The sequence below is a fragment of the Phyllopteryx taeniolatus genome, chromosome 13, assembly GCF_024500385.1.
Source record: "Phyllopteryx taeniolatus isolate TA_2022b chromosome 13, UOR_Ptae_1.2, whole genome shotgun sequence".
NCBI lineage: Eukaryota > Metazoa > Chordata > Actinopteri > Syngnathiformes > Syngnathidae > Phyllopteryx > Phyllopteryx taeniolatus.
In genome coordinates this window covers 11,445,527-11,468,676 of record NC_084514.1, presented here as the reverse complement: position 1 = coordinate 11,468,676, position 23,150 = coordinate 11,445,527, and the positions used below count along the sequence as shown (strand labels likewise).

Sequence of the window (23,150 nt, the reverse complement as noted above, 5' to 3'; positions counted from 1 at the left end):
TCAGTTTAAATGAGCCTTAAAGAGGGGATTGATTGTAAACATTCCCTTCCATAGCCCTGAAAAGAGCAGAAAGAGTTTGGGCCAAGTTCTATTTCTGCTCAATCTGACACCTGGAGACATAATAGATCACATGACAATGATTTTTGCCCAAGGTTATCCTTGGTAATGTTTGAATTCAGTCTTACCAACATAAGGGGCTTGAATGGTTTTAAAACCATTTTCTGCTCCGAACAAATATCTGCCCATCAAGAAATAGTTCCACACCAGAATACTCCAGACTCCCGGCATAACAAGTTACGTTTTTACTCATATTTCCTTTGGCTTCATAACAAACTATAACCATTGTTAAGTATATAGTGTAATTAACCGCACTGAACAGAAAACACCCAAATCCTAACCTTTCGCAATCTAATAGAAACCACAATAAGGGATATGTTTTAAGTTCCTTGATCCCTTATTAGGAAATTTAGGGATTCGTTGATTATTTTTTACATATAACTTTTAATAGTGTTCAGGTTTGATATTTTAAAATCCAAATCTCAGAGGTACTTACTCATTTACATTGGGACTCTGCTTGTAAACCATCACACGACAAAATGATCTAGCCACTAAGTAGAAACACTGACATAGCTATTAGGATAAGCGAATCAGCAGTCAAATATTTTATACTGACGTGTGCGTACTGCAGTGAGGTAATTCACTCCTTTCAGCAGACTTTGTTTCAATAGTGCAGTGATCCAAAAATAATAATGATTTACTTTTATAACAATAATAATAATAAAAAAATAATTATCAATGAAAACAAAGTAGGTGGGACTGGTGGGACTATCGCAGCAATAGGGTTTTCATTTTTTTTTTTCTGTCCTTACCACAGGGGATTGCTGAGCAGTTCCAGTAGGTGAAGTGATAAGATCCAGCTAAAGAGAGATGTTTGAAAATGACAGATCACAACTGGACGTTGAGCTGCAGTGATTAGAGCAAAATGAAATGGAAGTGATTGAGCTGCATTTTATACTGTAGGACACATTGGTCACCCACGTTGTGATTGTCTTTTTTGCCTATTAATTAAAGATGTACCTTGGGATACATACATTACTGCCTAAATAAATGGATTACCTGTCTGCTTCAGTAACACACTATTAAATGCTTGTCAAAGTCTCCCGCCTCCAAATCGTCCATCCATCCATCCATTTTCTGAGCCGCTTCTCCTCACTAGGGTCGCGGGCGTGCTGGAGCCTATCCCAGCTGTCATCGGGCAGGAGGCGGGGTACACCCTGAACTGGTTGCCAGCCAATCGCAGGGCACATAGGAACAAACAACCATTCGCACTCACAGTCATGCCTACGGGCAATTTAGAGTCTCCAATTCATGCATGTTTTTGGGATGTGGGAGGAAACCGGAGTACCCGGAGAAAACCCACACAGGCACGGGGAGATCATGCAAACTCCACACAGGCGGGGCCGGGTATTGAACCCGGGTCCTCAGAACTGTGAGGCTGACGCTCTAACCAGTCGGCCACCGTGCCGCGCCTCCAAATCGGGCAGCTAAAATTTGGATTGGCTGCCCACTCAAAACTACAAAAGCACATTGATTTCCATCAGAGGACCCCTCATGTTCAGTAAGCGCTAACTTTGACAGAATTCCAGTCACGTCGCTCCCTTGAACCAAAACCATCTATGTGCGCACGTCACTTGCTCACACGTTTCATGAGACCATCTTTCCAATCAAATTCTGGAAAACTATGCGATAACGTCAACATGGTGACAGTAATATTTACATTTAAATGTGTCAGGTTTTTCTAAGGGTATAAAGATTACATGAGGAATAATGAGGAATAAGTAAGAGAGAAGATGAAGACGTAGTAGATACATTGTAAGTGTGTCTTGTAAATCTGCTGTTGTCATAAATTGATATCGCAGATTAATATTGTTGGCATGAACCCTGTCTTGTAAACAAGTAGGGATTTGTGTTCAAATGTAGGACACAGCTCATAAAGTAAAAAGTAGTGCCCATAAAACCTGATTTAAAGCTCCAAATTACACAATCTGCGAACTGAATTTGGGAGAGAGCACAGAATCCATCCTGCAGAGAGTGCCTATCATAACAAGGGATAGGCAAACGAGCTGAGTCTCAGAAGCACACATACATACATTATGAATAGTTCAGTCAGTCAAAGAAGGGTCAGCAGCTGTTCTCACTTGGAAAATGTTTTTTTTCTGCAGACTGCTATGGGTTTTTGACATTACACCGACACTGCAATCAGCTTGCACAACATATGATGGGATAGCAGCTCGGCCTAACAGCAAACCGTGTAATACCACCACACGAATGCCTTTGGGGCAACATTTAAGACACACAATTTGACATCTTTAAAAGTATTGTTCTGTGGTCCTCCACAGAACAGGACAAGACTGAGCTGCATGATGATGAAGACATCAACTGGGCTTCAGTAATGCTCATTAAAGAAAATTATTTCATTGTCATTACAAGCATAAAATAAGAGCCCTAAGAAAGCAGCCTGTCAGGAATTCACTAAGGACACATAACATGGCTAATCCACAGATGGTAAATTTGCTGAAAAAAGTTATGTCTAATTTGCAATGCTGTATAAAATGTTTGTGACTGTGGGGCATCTGATTTAACAGTGGAAGCACTAATTTAATGAATTATATAAGATTTTCTTCCTTGTCCCGGTGGTGGCTTTTGCATTTCCTCATGAAAAGTGTACATTGTTGTCACAAAATAGTCTTCATTTTACTTTATGGCATTGTACCTCAAGATGGAAGCTAATACAGTGGCACTACTAAGGTTAAACTGAATGAAGAAAAAATTATGTCGGCTTCTACCGGAGTATTTTCGGGAAATGGATAGACCAGACTGCAGGTCTCATCAATTAGACCATGCAGAGTTGATTTCAAAATTTAATGATTAACAAACCTAAGGGTAATAGCGAGTCTTCAACTGACCTCAAATATATTATTATTATTTTATTTTATTATTTTTTTGAGGAAGAAACAAACCTGAAGTAAACCCACAAAACCACAGGGATAAGCCAGAGCGAATACTGATTCAAACCAGGAATGTTTTTCCTGTGAGGCTGTGTCGTATTTACTTCCTTTGTTTTACGGCCGCCATTTTAACTTACTGTGCATGTGGGCAGTGTACAGTAGCCAAGTCCTGCAGTTTATCATGAGTCACGGATGCAAGTACTCCTCTCCCCCTAGACGATATTCTCAGAAGAAATATTGGCCGTTCCTGAACAGCTGCACGGATGTGCAAGATTAATTAATCACTTTGTGACAGATGATTCCTAGCAGCTAATAGCTGACTAGCGGCTCTTAGCCAGTGTTGATTTATGCATTTTACAGCACATAGATCAGAATAAACAGACCACTGCCATGATACAGTGTGGGATCCTGGTGAAAGTAAGCCATTTCAAACTAAAAAGAAACGTTTTGGCAACCTCTTTTTGGTGGTTTCCAAAATGTGTCAATACACATAGCAATTGGGAATTTAGATGGCGTGTCCGACCTCTAATAATTACTCTTTGCAATGTCTGCATGATAGCACCAGCCTTTCCAATCCATCCCTGATAGACGGTTCTACTTTTATGGACTATTACTAGGTTATTTTAAGAATATTGACTTATTTATTACATTCATGTGGATTCATGTGTGTTTTTTTGTCCCGTTCAGCTTCGGCTGTTAGGTCAAGCATAAAGGAGGTTCTGTATCCCTTTTATGCCGGAACAGTTTTACTGCGTCACAGTGGACCTTTTAAGCTGCCGCTGTGGTTTCTTAGTATTTTGCTGGATATTTATTGAGAATCAGAGTCGATCAGTTGAATAGAACAGGGTTTCTAGAGGGGAGTGAGAAAACAATACAACAAAAGACAAAACACTAACGGTAAACAAGATGAGAAAAGTAAATCATTATATACGTAGAACAGTGACACATTACATATGAGTGTTGTATGGGGCAGTAGTGCTACACCCTGTGAGGGAAGGACAGGACAAGGACACGAGGGGAAGCATGCAGGACAAGGGCCATGAACCCGGCTGTGTGTACAATTGAAGTGTGGTGGGAGTGTCTATGTAAATTATGAACATCTACAGGACCAGAGTGTGAGTGAGGGGATACCTAAAAAATGTGTTAGTTGTCGCAATAAGTGAGTGGCCCTACACCCAGCAAGTAAGTCCCAGGAGTGTGTGTCTGCGGACACATGCAAGTGAATTGACACCTTTCGCATGCACAATGACAGAAGTGTCCTGTAATTGCTGTGCCTGCACCGCCGGGGCTGAGTATCCCACCCAATCAATCGAGAGGCAGGGTCGGGGCCCAGGAGTCCACCCGAGAGCAGCCCGGTGGACGGGACACGTCCCACACCGAGGTGCCCCGAAAACCAGCCACACGGAGGAAGCCGCAGGGACACAATGCCATCCACAACCCCCACCCCCCAACCCCTCCACAAGCGCCCCGCCACCACCCCAACCCCAGGATAGAAAGATGGCCCCCCCAACGCACAGGGCCCACAATGCAGCCAGCCTAACAGCAAACCAATACCCACCATTCCCCCCAGATATGGGTGTATGTGATGCATTAAAAGGACGGGGATGAGTGTGTGTAATGCATTAAAATCCTGGGGGTAGGCAGGGAGCGGAGGGGGCAGTGCGCCTGGACTGGGAAACAGCACCGACGTACTGAAACCCGGTCTGACACCTGCACCCCCTGACCCTACATTAGCCCCCAAGAAACCCTGAATATGTGTATGTGCCCCGATGTGACTAGTGGAAAAAAAGACAAATATTTATAGTGAGTGGTGTATGAGTGTGCTGAGTGAGTGATTAAGAGGCATAGCTCCTGCAGGTGGGGCCCATCAGGCAGGACAACCACAGAGAGAGAGGGGCGCCCCACCGACTCTGGGAATCCTCCCACATTCCAGCCAGCACCAGCAACAACTGTCTGCTGTCAGTGTGTCAGTATCCTCAACGCTGAACCGTAGCAAGTAGTGGAGTAACACTCAAGACCGGTCTCGATACCAAGACCACATTTTGAAGGTCTCTGTCTTTTTTGTGACACCACTCTCAAAACTCTTGATCTTGTCTTGGTCTCAGACTGGCCGGACTCTGGATTTTCTGTCGAGACCGGTCAAGACCAGCACAGATCTGCTATTCTTCAGCTTCATGAATGTGATAATGAGGAGAAGCACTTGATAAAACAACAAATACCTTGAATTCATATGTTACTAATCCCCCACCACCCACATAATTACTGCAACCTTCGCAGTGTCGTGACTGTATAGAATATACAATATTGTTTTTACAATATCCTTTTATATATATATATATATATATATATATATATATATAGAGAGAGAGAGAGAGAGAGAGAGAGAGAGAGAGAGAGAGAGAGAGAGAGAGAGAGCTGAGTTTTTTTGTTTTTTTGTGAATCACTGTGCCCCCCCACTCAACAAGTTGATTCACCGCCTTTCATCATAAGTATAGCTATTTGTCTGCACATAAAGAATAAAGAAAGTGCATCCACAGTGAAAAACACAATGAGAGTCTGTTCCCACTACATTTGTGAAATGGAGTGGAAAAGTGGAATGCCGGTAATGCTTGAATTCCAGATATTGTTGACTTAAGCGCTTGATCAGCAGACAAGCTCTGTGTGTAGCCTCAAGTAGGAAGCACTAACACCTGGATAAAATAAGCGGACGAAAAGTCTTTTCAAAGCTTAAATACAGCGACATGAATTTATGAGTTAACCTTGTGAATATTATCAGCCCAAAATAAAAGCCATTGGTAAAGTGTTGTTCTTTTTTGTTAAATTGAGATGAGTTAATTGCAAACCTTTTCAATTTTCAGTTTTAATAGAGGCTCACCATTATTAAATATACCTTAATAACTGTTAGCTAAACTCATTGTAAGTGGATTTTTTTCGGGCATAGATTCACTTTATTCGTTGCTCATTTGTAATATGCAAAAACTACAGTACAAAGGGTTGCTAATTTTATATTATTTGCATTTCAAAAATAGTTTCCACAGCATGTATCTGTGGTGTTCTGTCATTTTAGTTCACTTTTATTTTATAAGAATCATAATACCAATTGTGATCATCCATCCATCCATTTTCCATACCGCTTATCCTCACAGGGGGCGCGGGCGTGCTGGCGTCTATCCCAGTTGACCTCGAGTGAGAGGCCGAATACACCTTGGACTAGGTCGTCAGCCAACCGGTGGGCACAAATTGACAAACAACCATTCACACTCACATTCATATCTACGGGCAATTTAGAGTCTTCAAGTTGCATGTTTTTGGGATGTGAGAGGAAACTGGACTACCCAGAGAAAACCAATGCAGGCATGGGGAGAACATGCAAACTCCACACAGGTGAGGCCGGATTTGAACCCGGGTCATCAGAACTGTGAGTCGGATGCGCTAACCAGTCGCCCACCAAGCGTCCACAATTGTGATCATTTTGGTCTTAATAATTTTGACATTATGACATTTTAATATTGTTTCATCATGAACATACAAAGACACATAGAGTTCAAGTAAGTGAACCCTTTGGATTTACCTTAAATTTTGCATCAAGTCATCATCATCATAAAATATGATCTGATCTTCATGTACAGGTACGTCACAACCATAGAAAAATGTAGTCTGCTTGAATGAATACCACACAAACAATGATATGTTTTCATGTTTCATTTTTCATGACACACCACGTAAAAATTCAAAGTGCAGGGTGGAAATGTGACATTTTCTTAATGTATTGTATTTCAGGATGGAAGAAATGCTGTTTAGTGGTATAAGCCCATGCACATCTTCCTTTTAAGGTAATGCCACAGGTTCTCAATAGTGACATGTCAAGGAATGATGGTAGCCACACATTTTTTTTCTCCCTTCTCCCTTAATGCCTTTTGCAGTAAGGGACTATGCATTGTCTTGCATGATAATTATTTTACTGTAGAAGGCATAGTTGTTGTTGTTGTTTTTTAATGACATGACAATAAATGTTCATTTCGAAACTAAACATATTTTGCGGTATTTTTGATACCTACAGTCAAAGTGGCCTACCATTTTCTCCCCCATTAATCCAGTCAAACACATCAGAGCTAAAAAGATTATTATACCTACATGTACAGTACATATTGCAATAAACTGTATGTACAGTACAGAAGCTATTCAAGATGTTTAAAATAACCAATTATGAAGAGGCGCTCAATTAAAAGAAAATGCAATAAAGTTCATCTGTTGAAGAAGATTTGATTACCACTAAATACTGAACATGACCAGACAGGTAATTTTAACTTAACACTTAACAAAACCTAACTTGAGCACAAAATGAGGCTATATTCAGAACTAATTGAGAAAGAAAGTTATTGCTCATACATTCATACAATGTAATATAAAGAATTATTGGAATATACAGTCATATGTACGGTGTGAAAATGTGTGTGAAGTTAATTTTAGACTTGACATCCTAGCACTCCATGATATATAAAATATTTATATGAAGAAATGTGGAATTTTACATGTGCATCTTTCTCTTAGAATTGCACGCAGATTAAAATATATATAAATATGGTTTTATCAAGCTGTTTTATTTTCATCTTAATTAAGCACTAGTACTTAATCACAATTCACACCTCTGTTACGATAATTACATTTGCTTTTAATGAGTCATTAAGAGGAGCTATTTGGTGAATAACAAATGACAACCAGTATGCAATATATTGTGAAAGAAAACAATTGTGTATGCACTGCAATGTAATTGTATTCAGAATGTATAAAATTAAGAAATTCAATTTAACTGTGAGGCTGACGCTCTAACCAGGCGGCACGGTGGCGGACTGGTTAGAGCGTCAGCCTCACAGTTCTGAGGACCCGGTTTCAATCCCCGGCCCCGCCTGTGTGGAGTTTGCATGTTCTCCCCGTGCCTGCGTGGGTTTTCTCCGGGCACTCCGGTTTCCTCCCACATCCCAAAAACATGCATTAATTGGAGACTCTAAATTGCCCGTAGGCATGACTGTGAGTGCGAATGGTTGTTTGTTTCTATGTCCCTTGCCATTGGCTGGCAACCAGTTCAGGGTGTACCCCGCCTCCTGCCTGATGACAGCTGGGATGGGCTCCAGCACGCCCGCGACCCTAGTGAGGAGAAGCGGCTCAGAAAATGGATGGATGGAATTTAATACAAAGATTTATGTTTGTCTTATTACTTAAGCATAATAATAACTTCCTTCATCAATCCAACTTCCAAGTCAACTTTTATTGTCAATTATGTGCTGAATACATTACAGCCATTATCCATTAGTCCAAAACCTGTAACACAAACTGGTTGGATCAAATGTTGCAATTAATCAAAAGTATTAATAAGTCAGAATGATCATAAAATGTGCATCAGCACATGCATCAGAGAGCTAAAATATCAATTTGATACTATAATGTTAAATATCTATACAATGCCTCACAATATGAATATGGTACATATAATTTCACCCACCCCTGCCACTCAAGGACTGTTCCATGTGAGCAGTGGTGGGTGGTGCATTTCAGACGTGGGCCTTTGCTAGGCAGGCAAAACAGCAGACAAAAGCTCTCCCCCACACCCTAATAACATGACTAAAATCTAAAAACTTTCAATAAAACATATCATACTCACCAGAAATGCGTATTATTTATAGACAAAATCAATCCTCTTTTGCTAGCTGTCGTGGGTCCGAGCCAGCTACATAGATATTGAAGTGGCGAATAAATCCTTTACTGGGTTGAAAAATGCCAGCCAGCTACAAGCATTGTCCGACTTATTGTCAAAATGTCCAGTTTGTCCTAAAAAGGTACGCCTTGACAATGAATTTTTAACCATAATTTCTGTCATGTTCGTCATCTTGCTCAGCCGCCGGCTTCACGTAGTGTTATGTAAGGAAAATCCACTCGAGTAGCTCTAAACCAATCAGAGGACGGAAAAATTCTAACGTCACTGGAGACCAGCTGGTTACTGCTGTTTATTGAATCTGAAATCGGATTGTTTCAGATTGATTAAAAAAAAGAAATAAACAGACATTTCTATCGTTTGGAGTCAGTGGGTTTTACTGTCTTCTACTTGTATGCTTATTTCATTTATATTTATTATTCTTTCTTGAAAGATCCATCCATCCATCCATCCAACCAGCCAGCTCAGCCATCCATTCATCCATTTTCTATCATGTTTGTCCTAACTAATTAGGGTCACGGGTGAGCTGGAGCCAATCATAGCAGACTTTGGACGGGAGCAAAGGTACACCCTGGACTGGTGGCCAGCCAATCGCGGGGCATTTTAAAAGGTTCTGCTGATTATTTTCAGCAGCCCGAATGTGCACGCACACACATGTTTATTTGTGGCATCATTAATTCTTACTTGTTTTTTTTTCTAGTTTACAAATCTTTATCGTAGATGATGGTGGGCGAATCTAGCTTTTGTTACAAATGAGAATTCACCAGATAATAGTAGACATTACCGGCTTTGATAAGACAAACCTTTTCTTTAATTTTCCCTTAAAATAATATTTTAGCTTGCCATAAGTGGCTGCTTCCTGATCAATGTTGATTAGCCAAAGGGTTATATTCCCAATAAATCAAATAGTTGAGCATAAAGTTGATTTTATGTTTGACTCTGTAAGGCTCCTTTAAATGTGTTGAGTTTTTTTTTTCTCGACATTTTCAAAATGTTTGTCGCGGGCCACGTAGTTACGGTTTTCCTTGAGAGAGCCATCATGACTGTGAAATCATGTAAATGTTTAATGCCTCCTCATATTATCACATTTACAGTCAAGAACAAATTAATGGATAACCACTTTTGAAATCAGAAGTCAAGGATAATAATTTGTATTATTACTGTAAAAAGCGGTCTTGTAACAAAAAAATGCTTGCACTATCCCAACATTATTATTCATATGACAATTTTCGTGCAGATTTTAGCAGAACCATGAAAGTTGACACACATGATTTGCTTTTGAGGGGCACATAAAATTATGTAAGGCCAGGTCTGGCCCACAGTCCTTGAGTCTGACGCCTGTACTTTAGTGCCTGAAAGGAATTCCTTGATCAATTTTGTAATATGAGTCTATAATGGGATTTTCCTCGAGGAAAATTGCTCAATAATTGTATGTGTGCAAGTATCCGTTTTTACAAGTTAACGGGCCATTACATCACTTAATTATGTGTTGTTCAAGTGTGTGGTTATGTTCAAGTTTGACAATTACATTGTGCAAACAGCAATACAGACAAGCAGTCAGAAACGAAAACCATGGGATTCCTCATTTCAACTCCAAAGCACAGCAAATTCAACACTGGGCTGAGATGAGTGTTGGGGAGATAAGTGTAAAATCACCTTGCTCAAGGGTATGGCCTGCACAGATCAATATCTGTGAGAATTGATGTCTAACTGTGACTGGATGTGTCTGTGCTGTGGTCTTCAACTTGTGATGAATCGCTGTGCCTGTTTTGGGCTTTCAAAGCTGGAATTTTGAGTTTTTTTGACTGAAAACAGAGCAGTAGCTATAAAAATGAAACATTTCAAGAAGAAATGAAGTAAGTACTGCAACAGTTAGCTTATACAGTATATTTAGTAATCTATCTGTTTTGTGGCTTGCTGCATGTCTTGCATGTATATGTTGCTATGTATTTCTTTATTTACTTTTTGTGTTTAAATCCCTGATGATAACATGATACATGATAATAAGTGCTAACTTGTTCTTGCATACATTTTCACCACTCAATTAATTGAATTTCAAATGACACTTGTTACGATCAACTTTATTATTGGTCTCAAGTGTTTGTGTTGATGTATCTATTACCCTTAATATGTGAGTAAAATGCATCATTAAATCATTCATTCTTTCATTCATTCATCTTCCGTACTGCCTATCCTCACTAAGGTTGCGGGCGTGCTGGAGCCTATCCGAGCTATCTTCGGGCGAGAGGCAGGGTACACCCTGAACTGGTCGCCAGCCAATCGCAAGGCAAATAGAAACATCAAACAAACAAACAAAAAAAACACATTGAGTGTGAATGAGACCTACTCACTTCAATTATTAACTTTCATTCATTGAATGACTGATTACCTCTCTGATTGTCTGACTCCAGCACATCCACTGAAAAAAAGAATCATTTGAATGTACTTAATGGTTGCACATGATTAAAATGTGTGAAAATATTTTTTTTTTCGGTGAAGAGGGGTAAATTATGTAATTTTAACACATTTTAAACACGTGCAACCGATGTAGGTTCAAATTAAGTAAATTCATAGGACTGTTTTTATCAGTCTGCACGGGCGCAGCAGCAGCCGGTTGTTGAAGTGTAATTGCGTCGGATCCCTGAGACGACATGGACGGTGGACGAATCCCCCAAACATGGAGCGTGTGGCTGCGACTGCACATAAAAAGAGTCCTTTGAATTTCCTTAATTTGAAAATGTACATCGGTGGCGCATGATTAAAATGTGTTGAAATGACATAATTTACCCCTCTTCCTCTAAGAAAATATTTTTTTTCAGTGTGCGTGTCCTCTCCTGTGTATTAAAATAATAAATTGAGTCATCAAAACAGAGTCAAAGTTTTTGATATCCTCTTTGATATGCTGATGTGCTTCTATTTGAATTCAAAAGATTTATTACAAATACCACACATACAACATTTACGCATGAACCTTTATCTCACAGGGCTGAGTGTACGTTACTGTATGAACACGTTATGTGTTCTAAAAATACATGGTATTAACCTTGTGGGGTGATCCTAGTCAGCCACATGTCCTCCCATCACCCCTGAGAGAGCAGCGTCACCCATGATTGCAGCGATTCTCTCCTCGAACGGGGTGAGGCCCTCCGCGGCGGTTCCTCCGCCTGTTCTGGCGGTGGGCAGCTGTCCTCCGCTTCACATCCACCTTAATGTCTGACCACTTCTTTTTCAGTTCAGCGTGTGTGAGCTGTTCCGACCCCGCAGCATCGACAGCCGCACACGTGCCGTCCCATTCACTCCTCTTTCGCGTGTTGTTAACGCCGTCGGACAGCGTGCCAAAGAGGATTTTCTTGCACACCTCCACTTCATTGAGCAACTTCACATTCAGAAAATTTATTTTTCTTCATTACCTTGCTCATTGTCCTTTTTTCCCGACCATTCAGAGATCGGGATCTCAGGTGCAGGGTTCATTTAAATATGATTTGCATATTTAAATGCGGTTCAATTCCATTATTGATATGTTTGAATGCATCTACAATCAATACAGCCTAAATCAATGCATCTTCCTAAAATAAATGAATACATTAAAAGCCAACAGCGATGTTTCCATTTTGTATATTCACATTAGTAGCAAAAACATGGCAATGGTAGTAATTAAGCCTATAGTATAGTATCATGGAATGGCTGGTAGAGGTCTTTCTCTTGTCCCATTTATCCCCATTTTTGTTTGACATTCTATTTCTACTTTTGTACCACCATTTCCTTAGATTTTTTTCAGTGGATTTTTGACTTCTATGCCTGTGATATAATTTGAGTTACAAGAGCTACTGCTTTTTGATGATAGGAAGAAGATGAACACATACATTTATCAGTGTTGCTGCAGTGAACAGCAACAAAAAGGTACTCTGCAATCTTGAAAGTGTTTGACTGGTGGGCCAATACAACGAGTCGAGCAATAGAACGTGGTGCAAATTGAAAGCAGGCAATCATGGACATGGTAGTCTATTCTGTGGCTTGCACCCGAGAGGCCAAATGGGACAAATCTAGTGGAAGGCAGGTGAAATAATAATCAGAGTGGCTGTCCCTCCCATTTCTATTTATCTGATATGGACCAGTCCAATAGTGGAGACTATAAAATCAAGCACCTATGACCTGACTTCACTGTTTTACTCATTCCCTGTTAAGATCTTCATGTCCCTAGATTTCCAAAGTTTTCTGCCTCATCTATGATTCTGACATCTCTAAATCTCCAGCCTGAACACAAGCTGATTTCACCTAACCAAAGGGTATTGAAGGTTGAGTCATATAATTCCACATTTGTCTTAGAAACAGAGGGCGCTGGATATGAATTACTTTAATAGCCCTTGGTGTGCATGAACCATTGTTGCTGCAGCTGCTATAATGTCGTTCTCACAACTCTGTAGAGCACTTGCACTGCTTCCACTTTGCAGTGAGTGCCTCCATGCTCTAAGGGGTGGAAATGATAACGTCCCACCACACAGTAATGATAACATTTGGAACTCAGGACACGGGCACGGTGGTTAAGAGACTGTCAGGTTGGAAGTCATTGTAAGTCAGCCATTGTCACAGAAAGATGGTGAAATAGCCTACACATCTGAAGCCTGCCGTTCACACCACTCTATGTCTGACAGCTGCTAGCATTACAGCCAGGGAAGAGGGAAGAGAGTAAGCTTCATTACAAGGTCCAGAAAAAGTCCCCAAAAATATATGGAATGTCCAACACCTCTCAAAACTGCTTTTAATGGTAGTTGCAATTCCAATCATATAACATTATGTACAGAAGAAACAACCCAAACGTTAAAATTACGTAAATTCACAAATGTGGAGGGCAGATTTTTTTGGTGTACAAGATAATTTACTTTACAAATGCTATTGGTGGTCAGTGGCCTCGCTCCAAGGCATCTAAAACGACTGTCCTTTTGCATTTAAAAGAGTGATACCCTTGGTGGTTTTGGGATGTGCCTCCAATTTGGGGCATAAATAGTTAGCCAAAACCCTGGCTAATGTTGTGCCACTCAACTAGCATACAATTCTGTAGGAAATCAAATGAAAATGTAAGAATTATATTGCGTTCAAACAGTGTCCTACCATTACACGTTGTACAGCAGGACTAACATTTATGCAACAACACTATATTTTCTGTTATGATAATGGTTGATTTGTAAACAAACAAACAAAAAATCCTCTCAAAAACACATGAACGTTATTCTAATTAAAGCACTTTCATATATCAAATCAAATTTTATATATAGCACTTTTCATACGTAAAAAATGCAACACAGTGTTCTATAGAGCTAAAAACAGACAAATAAAATATCAAGAAATATACAAAAACCCACCCGTCCCATCCCCACACATAAACTCATAACTATAAATTCTTAAATGCATATTTTTAGACAATTTAACTTTGTCAATAGGTTTAATATGTACAGCTAAGGCAAGCATGCAGTCATGCAAACAAACGTGTACATCACACCAAAGCTAAGCTGTTGAGCACAGGACTTTGCTTTAACTTGATTCAATTACCAGCTTGAAAGAGGATATTTGGAGACCCCCGATGAAAGACTGAACTTGTAATACCCTGAATCTAAAAAGGCCAAGAGTTGGACCTTGGGATCAAAAGGTCTCCAGAGGATTTTTTTTAGACTCAGTAGAATGAAAAATATTTTTTTCTTTAAAGCGCCTGAAGATTTTGAGACACAATCCTGGTTTTGCTCCGTGTATGTTACAATCTTATAACACACCTCTGATGTGCTTTTGACAAAATACCAAGATCCAAGCCAAGATCAAATACTACACTTTACACACCATACCAAGATGGCGCCTACCAGTGTGGTCGCCTCGGTAACGCGCTCTCTAGTATTGTTTTTGTGTTTTTCGTCCGTCTTTGGAGACCTTACACGACTCACTTACACAAGGGGAGACCTGCTAAGGAGTCAAGGAGGCTACTCCGGACTTTCTGTCACCAACTTTCGCAAATCCGCTCAGTTTTTTCCCCGAGTTACTCACCGGAGCGGCGTCCGTGGTTTTCGGCGCATGGAGACGGAAGCGGCGCCACAGAGGGAAACGGGCCGGCATTCAGGTGAAACTCCGCAAGAGAGGACACAGATTGGCGTTCCCGTCGATCCACCTCGCGAATGGACTCACCCCTCATTATTCTCGGGGACTTTAACAAAGCTAAACTCAACCACGAACTCCCTAAACACAAGCAGCACATCGACTGTCCTACCAGGGAAAATAATACTTTAGACCACTGCTACACTACGGTAAAAAACGCATACCGTGCTATACCTCGTGCACCCCTGGGCTCGTCTGATCACTGCTTAATTCACTTAATACCGACGTACAGGCAAGAACTTAAATGCGCGAAGCCTACAGTGAAAACAGTGAAAAAGTGGACCAATGAAGCCAAGATGGAACTTCAAAGCTGTTTAGACTGCACAGACTGGAGTGTCTTTGAAAATTCAGCTGGCAGCCTGGATGAATATACGGACACTGTCACATCCTATATCAGTTTCTGTGAAGAGGTTTGTGTACCAACAAAATCATTTCGCACATTCAACAACAACAAGCCGTGGTTCACTGCTAAACTTAAGCAGCTTCGCCAAGCTAAGGAGGACGCATATCAGAGCGGGGACAGGGCCCTGTATAATCAAGCGAGAAACCAGCTGACTAAAGAAATTAACATTGCAAAGAGGATCTATGCAGCAAAGTTGGAAAATAAGTTTAGCGCAAACGACTCGAAATCAGTCCGGCATGCATTCCAATCGCTGACTAATTACAAGCGACGATCCCCCCAAGCTGAGAACAATAGCACACTAGCCAACGACTTGAATACCTTCTACTGCATATTTGAAAAGGACAGTTTCACACCACACACCCACCCGGCCGCACCCGCGACCACAATCACACCTCTGACCTCTGCGTTAACCATCCATGAACAGGATGTGAGACGCATCTTCAAACAACAAAAGATTAACAAAGCGGCAGGCCCGGAACATGTGTCCCCATCCTGCCTCAAAGTCTGCGCGGACCAGCTCGCTCCAGTCTTCACTCAGATCTTCAATAGATCTCTGGAAATGTGCGAAGTTCCATCCTGTTTCAAACGCTCCACCATCATTCCAGTCCCCAAGAAACCTGCAATCTCGGGTCTGAATGACTACAGGCCTTTCGCTTTGACATCTGTGGTCATGAAGTCCTTTGAACGTCTCGTGCTGGACCACCTCAAGAGTGCCACAGGTCCCCTGCTGGACCCCCTGCAGTTTGCCTACCAAGCGAACAGATCTGCGGATGATGCAGTCAACATGGGACTGCACTTCATCCTAGAACACCTCGACAGTGCAGGGACCTACGCGAGGATCCTGTTCGTGGACTTCAGCTCAGCGTTCAACACCATCATCCCTGAACTTCTTTCATCCAAGCTTCTCCAGCTCAGCGTCTCACCTGCCATCTGCCAGTGAATTTACAGCTTTCTGACGGGCAGGACACAGCAGGTCAGGCTGGGGGAGGCCACCTCATCCACACGCAGCATCAGCACTGGGACGCCCCAAGGTTGTGTCCTCTCTCCGCTGCTCTTCTCTCTCTACACGAACGACTGCACCTCAGCGAACCCGACTGTCAAACTCCTGAAGTTTGCAGATGACACCACTGTCATCGGCCTCATCAAGGACGGTGACGAGTCTGCATATCGACAGGAAGCGGAGCGGCTGGAGCTGTGGTGCGGCCGACACAACCTGGAGCTGAACACGCTCAAGACTGTAGAGATGATCGTGGACTTCAGGAGGCATCCTTCGCCACAGCTGCCCCTCACGTTGTCCAGCTGCCTTGTGTCAACCGTCGAGACCTTCAAGTTCCTGGGAATTACAATCTTTCAGGACCTGAAGTGGGCGACCAACATCAACTCCGTCCTCAAAAAGGTCCAGCAGAGGATGTACTTCCTGCGGCTTCTGAGAAAGCACGGCCTGCCACCGGAGCTGCTGAGACAGTTCTACACAGCGGTCATCGAATCAGTCCTGTGTTCTTCCATCACAGTCTGGTTTGGTGCTGCTACAAAAAAGGACAAACTCCGACTGCAACAGACAATCAAAACTGCTGAAAGGATTGTCGGTACCCCCCTACCCACCCTTGAGGACTTGCACGCTGCCAGAACTAAGACAAGGGCGTGCAAAATCCTCTCAGACCCTCCGCACCCAGGTCACCAGCTCTTCCAGCTCCTTCCCTCAGGTAGGCGCTACCGATCAATGCAAACTAGAACTAGTAGACATTCCAACAGCTTCTTCCCTCTTGCAATCAACTTCTTAAACAGCTAACCATTACAATAAACTGGCAATTTTTTGACTTGAGTTCGTTGTCACATTTCTGTGGGGCCAATTATGTATTACTCGTGCACTCACTGTAGTTGTCTCGCCATGCTGCACTATTTGCATATACTGGCCATTCATGCCAGAGTAGCATCTGCTCCATTTGCACACTGATTGAGGAGTATCTGTAAAATTTGCACAACCAACATTGTCCCAGATTATCGCACTACTCGTCACTTTAAACCGCATACACTCCTTGAAGTCTCAGCGCCCTTTGCACAATGGTCATTGCACCGGACTATTGCAATATTAGTCATTCGAACTGCTCTAAGTGCTAGAGGACTCTGCATCTTTTTGCACAATTGTTTTTTGTCAATGTCTTTATGTCTCCAAAGTGTTCTGTAAATTGACTGTCTGTTGTACTAGAGCGGCTCCAACTACCGGAGACAAATTCCTTGTGTGTTTTGGACATACTTGGCAAATAAAGATGATTCTGATTCTGATCTGATTCTGATATTTCTTGCCTTGCTGAGATTCGCCCTTCTTCAATGGGCGGCCCTATCTCATGCAAGTGAACGACTGGATATACTACTGAGACAATGGCGAGAACGTATTTCATTACCATGATGGCAGAGGGATGCCTGAGCTATGGGTTGAAGTGGCAAGTGGCTTCTACTTGCAGAAGTTTAGCCCTAAGTGTGAAAAAAACAACCATCCTTAAAGACATTAAAAGATTTTGGGTTTTTTTTACTCATGGGGTCACCACTTCACCACCGTCACCAAGCCACTGAATTACACTTTTCAATTAGTGTAGCAGATTGCCAAACACATATATGGCCTGACACCACTGAGCAATCAAGTATGTGCCGCTAACGGAAGCTAAAGCTGTTAGCAAACACTAATTGGTGCCTCCAACAAAACTCACTGCAGCTCTGCTTCTGTTTTGGCTTTGATACAATGGTACATCAGCCAGACTCAGGGTGTTGCTTGAAAGTTATTCTGGATCTTCACCCAGCCTAGCTCGGTATAAGCGGTAAAGAAAATGGATGGATGGATGGATGGATGTCCCCTTCTGACACAGACAATTATTTTTGATACAAATGGTTGAAAAAAATCCTGTGTGTGAAATGTGTGAAAATATATCTATAACTATTGACATTCACCTCTTGAGTGTTGTACACTCATCTAAAATCTGCAAGCGTTGGCTTTACCTTGGTAATGTGAACAAAATCACTGCTCCATCTTGTCAACTCAGATGTTCATATAGACAGATATTTTTTCTGTAAGAGGGTTATGTGGTACCTATTTTTGTTACTTTGACAACTTTATTCTTGGTTTAAGGAACCTTCTTTCTGAGGCAAGGAGAGAAACAATATAATTACGACAATGCTCTACTTACACAGAGACCATCTTCAAAAAGGACCCCTTTAGAAAAAAATACATTTATGTTTAATATTTGCTAATGAACAGTGGATATGAGGCAGATCACAGCAGTTGGCTGTAAATTGCCAAATGGACCGCAATGTTTGAAATCTTGAAAAATAGTAAGGGAATTAGTTATCCACATTTGCTTCAAAATGTCTTTGTGTGCCTAATTCATATTCTGAATCTGTCATGGAGGAAACAAACATCACACTTAGATTCCTGCTTGGGGTTATTCTTTTGCTGTTTTTTTCCACCATCATCAAGAACGAAACAAGAACAAAGCACGTGAAGATACGAGGTATTAAAAACACGCTAAACTGATATTTGAAATCTTATCTTCTACGACAAGACCAACTGCCTCACATGAAAGAGAACATTTACTCTAAATGTGACTCATTAACACAAGTCCGATTCTGTCCTGCAGGACAAGACATAACTCCTCCTTTTGTGAATTTAGATTAAGCTCAGTGTTTATTGAAGCATGCCTTCTCCCTTGCCCTTTGTATGAGCAACAGGTTTTCCTTGGCAAGAAGTAAACACACAGTTCAACATTTAGGAATCCAATGCTTCACATCAGCAAGATTGCCTTTTAGTATGAAGCGAGTCAGCTAGCTGTGCAGCGAAGTCGAAATCCGCAGTTTGAAGGTAAAATGTTCTTGTCACCCTTCTCACCGGCCTCGACAGTCTGACTTGCCAAACAAATTGCTCCAAGCAGATGTTCCTCAATCTGTCTACTGAGCATTGAGTATTGTGTAGTGCTGCCATTATTCTGATCCAATTGCCTCTACTTCAGTGTTTCAGTTTGGATCCCATAAGGGCCGCCATACGAGCAACCCCAATCAGCAGTGTGCCCCACAAATGCCAATTCACCATATGAGTGATGAAGGGCCAGGCAATAATATACCAAACAATACATTCTGCTGTTGTAAATATTTTCACATACTTTACACTTAAGCCATGTTACCACTAAGGGGTTGACCGATTAGTCCACGAATGGACTTTACTACTTCAAATCGTCATTTGAAGTTTGAAGGCGACTAACTGTTAATAACGGATCTTTGGTAACTTGTCTTCCAATTGGCCAATTTACAGAGAACGTACGACTCACCCATCTGCTGCCGACACCGGACGACAACGCTCTGTGGATCAATGAAATGTTTGCCAGCAAAGTGGCACAATCTTTTTACATCTGTGGAGGTCTGAGAGTATGCAAATAAACAGGTGGTGAATGTGAATAGTGGCTGGCCTCACGAGCTACCGCTATTCCAATCGCTGCAAGGCTTAAAACATTTATACCAGCTGTACATCAGGACTGGCAGCCAGAAGCGAAGGCATTTGGACAAGTGAAACACCATTTTCGTCACCAAAGTGTTATGTCTAATAATGACGACTTATACGGCTGTATGGATGCACTAGGCATATGGAAGATTTTAGCTAAAATTAGCAAGTCTATCTTTTTGGAGCCTGCCTAAAATGTCCTGTATAACAATACACTTTGCTATGAAACACAAGGTGAGAGGAGTTGGCTTGCTGAAGAGAGAGCTCCCATTGGACCCAGACTAATTACAACAACTACATTAATCCACGACCAACGATTTAGCCCTACGATAGCCCTACAACGGCGAAATTAAAAGTCTAGCATGTTTGATTTTTTTGGATATCTTCCATGTAGTGTCACATATCAACAACAACTCTCCGACAGCGCACCTTGACATCGACCAATAGGATTGCGTATTGTAACCTGCGCATCGCCTCCCATGCTTGCCATTGTCAACATACTGGATTGCCATAGTCAACATTTATTCATGCCCACAAATCACAGCTTTAGAGCATAATTCTACAGAATGCCGGCATGTTTACGTACAACCTATCAGTGCTAGCACCAGCTTGCTAGGCTACATGACGTTTTGTTGCCTGCTTGCGAGCCATATCGTATTAAAAGTATGTGAACATACCTCAAGCAATCCTTGAATGAACATTCTCTCCCGAGCACCGGTGACAACCACCACACATTTTTCCTTATTTTGCTCATTTTGTACCGCCTCCCTGCTCCCACCCCAAACCCCTCCCACACACACACACACACACACACACACACACACACACACACACACACACACACACACTACATTGGCACTGCACATTTTTGTATCGCCAAGGTAACGAGTGAACACGGTCAAGTTGATCGGTGGGACCTTTTCTTGTTCCGCCTCTCCGACAGTGTTTGATTTGACAAGATAAAGCCCACCGATCATAAAAGAGAGGATGTGGTGGTATCGCAATAAATTTCAATGTAGTGTTGCCACTGTCTGCCCGAGATACAGCAAGATTTGATGGCAGTAGTCTTATATAGTGCAATCGGGAAAGACAAAATTTGTCTTGTAGTCTGATCCAGGCATTAGTTGCCACCAATGAGTATTCTAAGTTGGTTCCATATTACATTGCAACCAGGGTTCAATCCCCGGCCCCGCCTGTGTGGAGTTTGCATGTTCTCCCCGTGCCTGCGTGGGTTTTCTCCGGGCACTCCGGTTTCCTCCCACATCCCAAAAACATGCATTAATTGGAGACTCCAAATGGTTGCCCTGCGATTGGCTGGCAACCAGTTCAGGGTGTGCCCCGCCTCCTGCCCGATGATAGCTGGGATAGGCTCCAGCACGCTCGTGACCCTAGTGAGGAGAAGCGGCTCAGAAAATGGATGGATTGATGGATGGATGGATTACATTGCATGCATTCTTGGTCAAATACAGGTAACATACAGAGAGGCAACCAATCACGTGGACATTCACAACAAGTCTTCAATTAACCTTTATGTCATTGGACCGAGGGAAGAATCTGGGCTACTTGCAACTCAAGTCCATGACCAACAATGGTGAGTGCTTGCTTTATTCACTACCGTGATGGGTTCAATGGTGAAGACGTTTTGCAAAAACGGAAAAATCAACGCAATAAAGATAATTGTTTATTCCGCTTCAACATGCAAACTCCACATAAAGGCAGAGAATATTGTGAAGCAGCAGAACTAACCACATTCAATATAAAGCAATGGGATGAATTATTTCTTTTTTTAATCCATTGGATTAGAATGGAGAGATGACGATTATGTTATATGTTCAGTGCACAGCACTGTAAATGTCATGTCCCTCATATTAATTGAAACCATTGGAAAGTTACACTGAGTCATGTCAGTATGATGTCACACGATTTATGTAGAAATGTAGCTATTATCATACCCTGATGAGTCTACCTTTCCCAACCATACTGTGTCATATTAACTAGCCCGGTGTATATGCTTTGTATGCAGCCATTCTGAGTCTAGTGTGATGCAGATTTCCAGACCATTCAAGATGGCCTTGACAAATGACATTCCATTCGCTGCTGCAAACTCAACAATATCCACTTGAACACTTCTTCTGCTTTTATGTTTTCCTGCTGTACTGATTTTTATTTTCTCTTACCTCATCTCCAAGCACCTTTTTTTCAGGTATCCATTCCTTCTTGTTCTTCTCCACCCAGAATCACATCTCTTCATTCACCAGATTTATTTCACCTCTCTATAGCAACCATCATCCACATTCCCCATGTCCTTTGCACTCCTCTTCCTAATCTTTTCACTTTCTATATCCTCAACTCAACCTTCTCCGAGTCCTCTATTCGGTTGTTAACAGTATGGGAGTCCTTTACATATGAGAATGTTGAAGAGCAATGGCTTGAACTGGGATGTTTTTTGCGTGAGCAGGTTGCTGCAATGCCCTGCTCTCTGGTCTTCAAAAAAAGAAAAAAAACCGTTCTCATCTACAACTACTGCAGTACTCAGCTGCTCGTGTGGTGACAAAGACCAGAAGGTGGGAGCACATTACACGGGTTTTAAGATTGCTGCATTGGCTCCCTGTGTGTTTTAGTATTAATTGTAAGGTTCTTTTACTTGTTATTAAATGTCTTAACAGTCTTGGGCCATCATATCTATCCAATATGCTTTTATCATATCCACTCTCGCAGGCCCTGGGGTCCTCTTGCACTGCCCGTTTATTTCAACGGCTAGAACAAAAACTTACAGAGAGGTTGCATTCAGTACTATGGCCCACGCCTTTAGAATAGCCTACCAGAGAGCATCATGACCGCAGAGTCTGTTGACGTTTTAAAAGAGGGATCAAGACTCGGTTGTTTGATTTAGCTTTTAACTCATTTCTTAATTACACTGTATGTATATATTACTTATTTATTCATTAGCTTTATTATTTTATCCTTTTTTATTGTATTTCTCATTGTACTTCAGTTTTTTATTCTGTCTGATTGTCTTTTAGTTTTCTTAAATTTTTTAACTATTCTGTCCTATTGTCTTTTAGTCATTTTAACCTTTTAACTCCAGTGTCTCTTCATAGGAGCCTCCATGCTGGGAGGTGTGTGTCCCCAACAGAGGTGTCATTCTGCAGTTTTCCCGTGGCCCGGAGGAAAGGGGGGCTCTGCACAATCTGGAGAGTCCATCCTAGTCTTCCCGGGTCATGGTGGTCTTTGCAGTGGCATCCTCTGCGGCACCTCTCAGTGTGGAGAGGTGCCATGCCTAGACAGTATTAATCAATATGTGCTGTGTACGTGTGTATGTGCAGATTTGCATGTTCATGTGTGTGTGTTTTGCATTTAATTTTCTGGGTGGCAGGGGTGGGTCTTGTATACTTGTATACATTTTTG

At 41.7% G+C, this 23,150-nt stretch overlaps 1 protein-coding gene across 1 annotated transcript in view; it reads right to left on the bottom strand.

The window, feature by feature from the left end:
* The window catches only part of alk (ALK receptor tyrosine kinase), a 446,825-nt gene that overhangs the window by 273,943 nt on the left and 149,732 nt on the right, over positions 1–23,150 (bottom strand). The gene's annotated exons all lie outside the window — the stretch shown is intronic.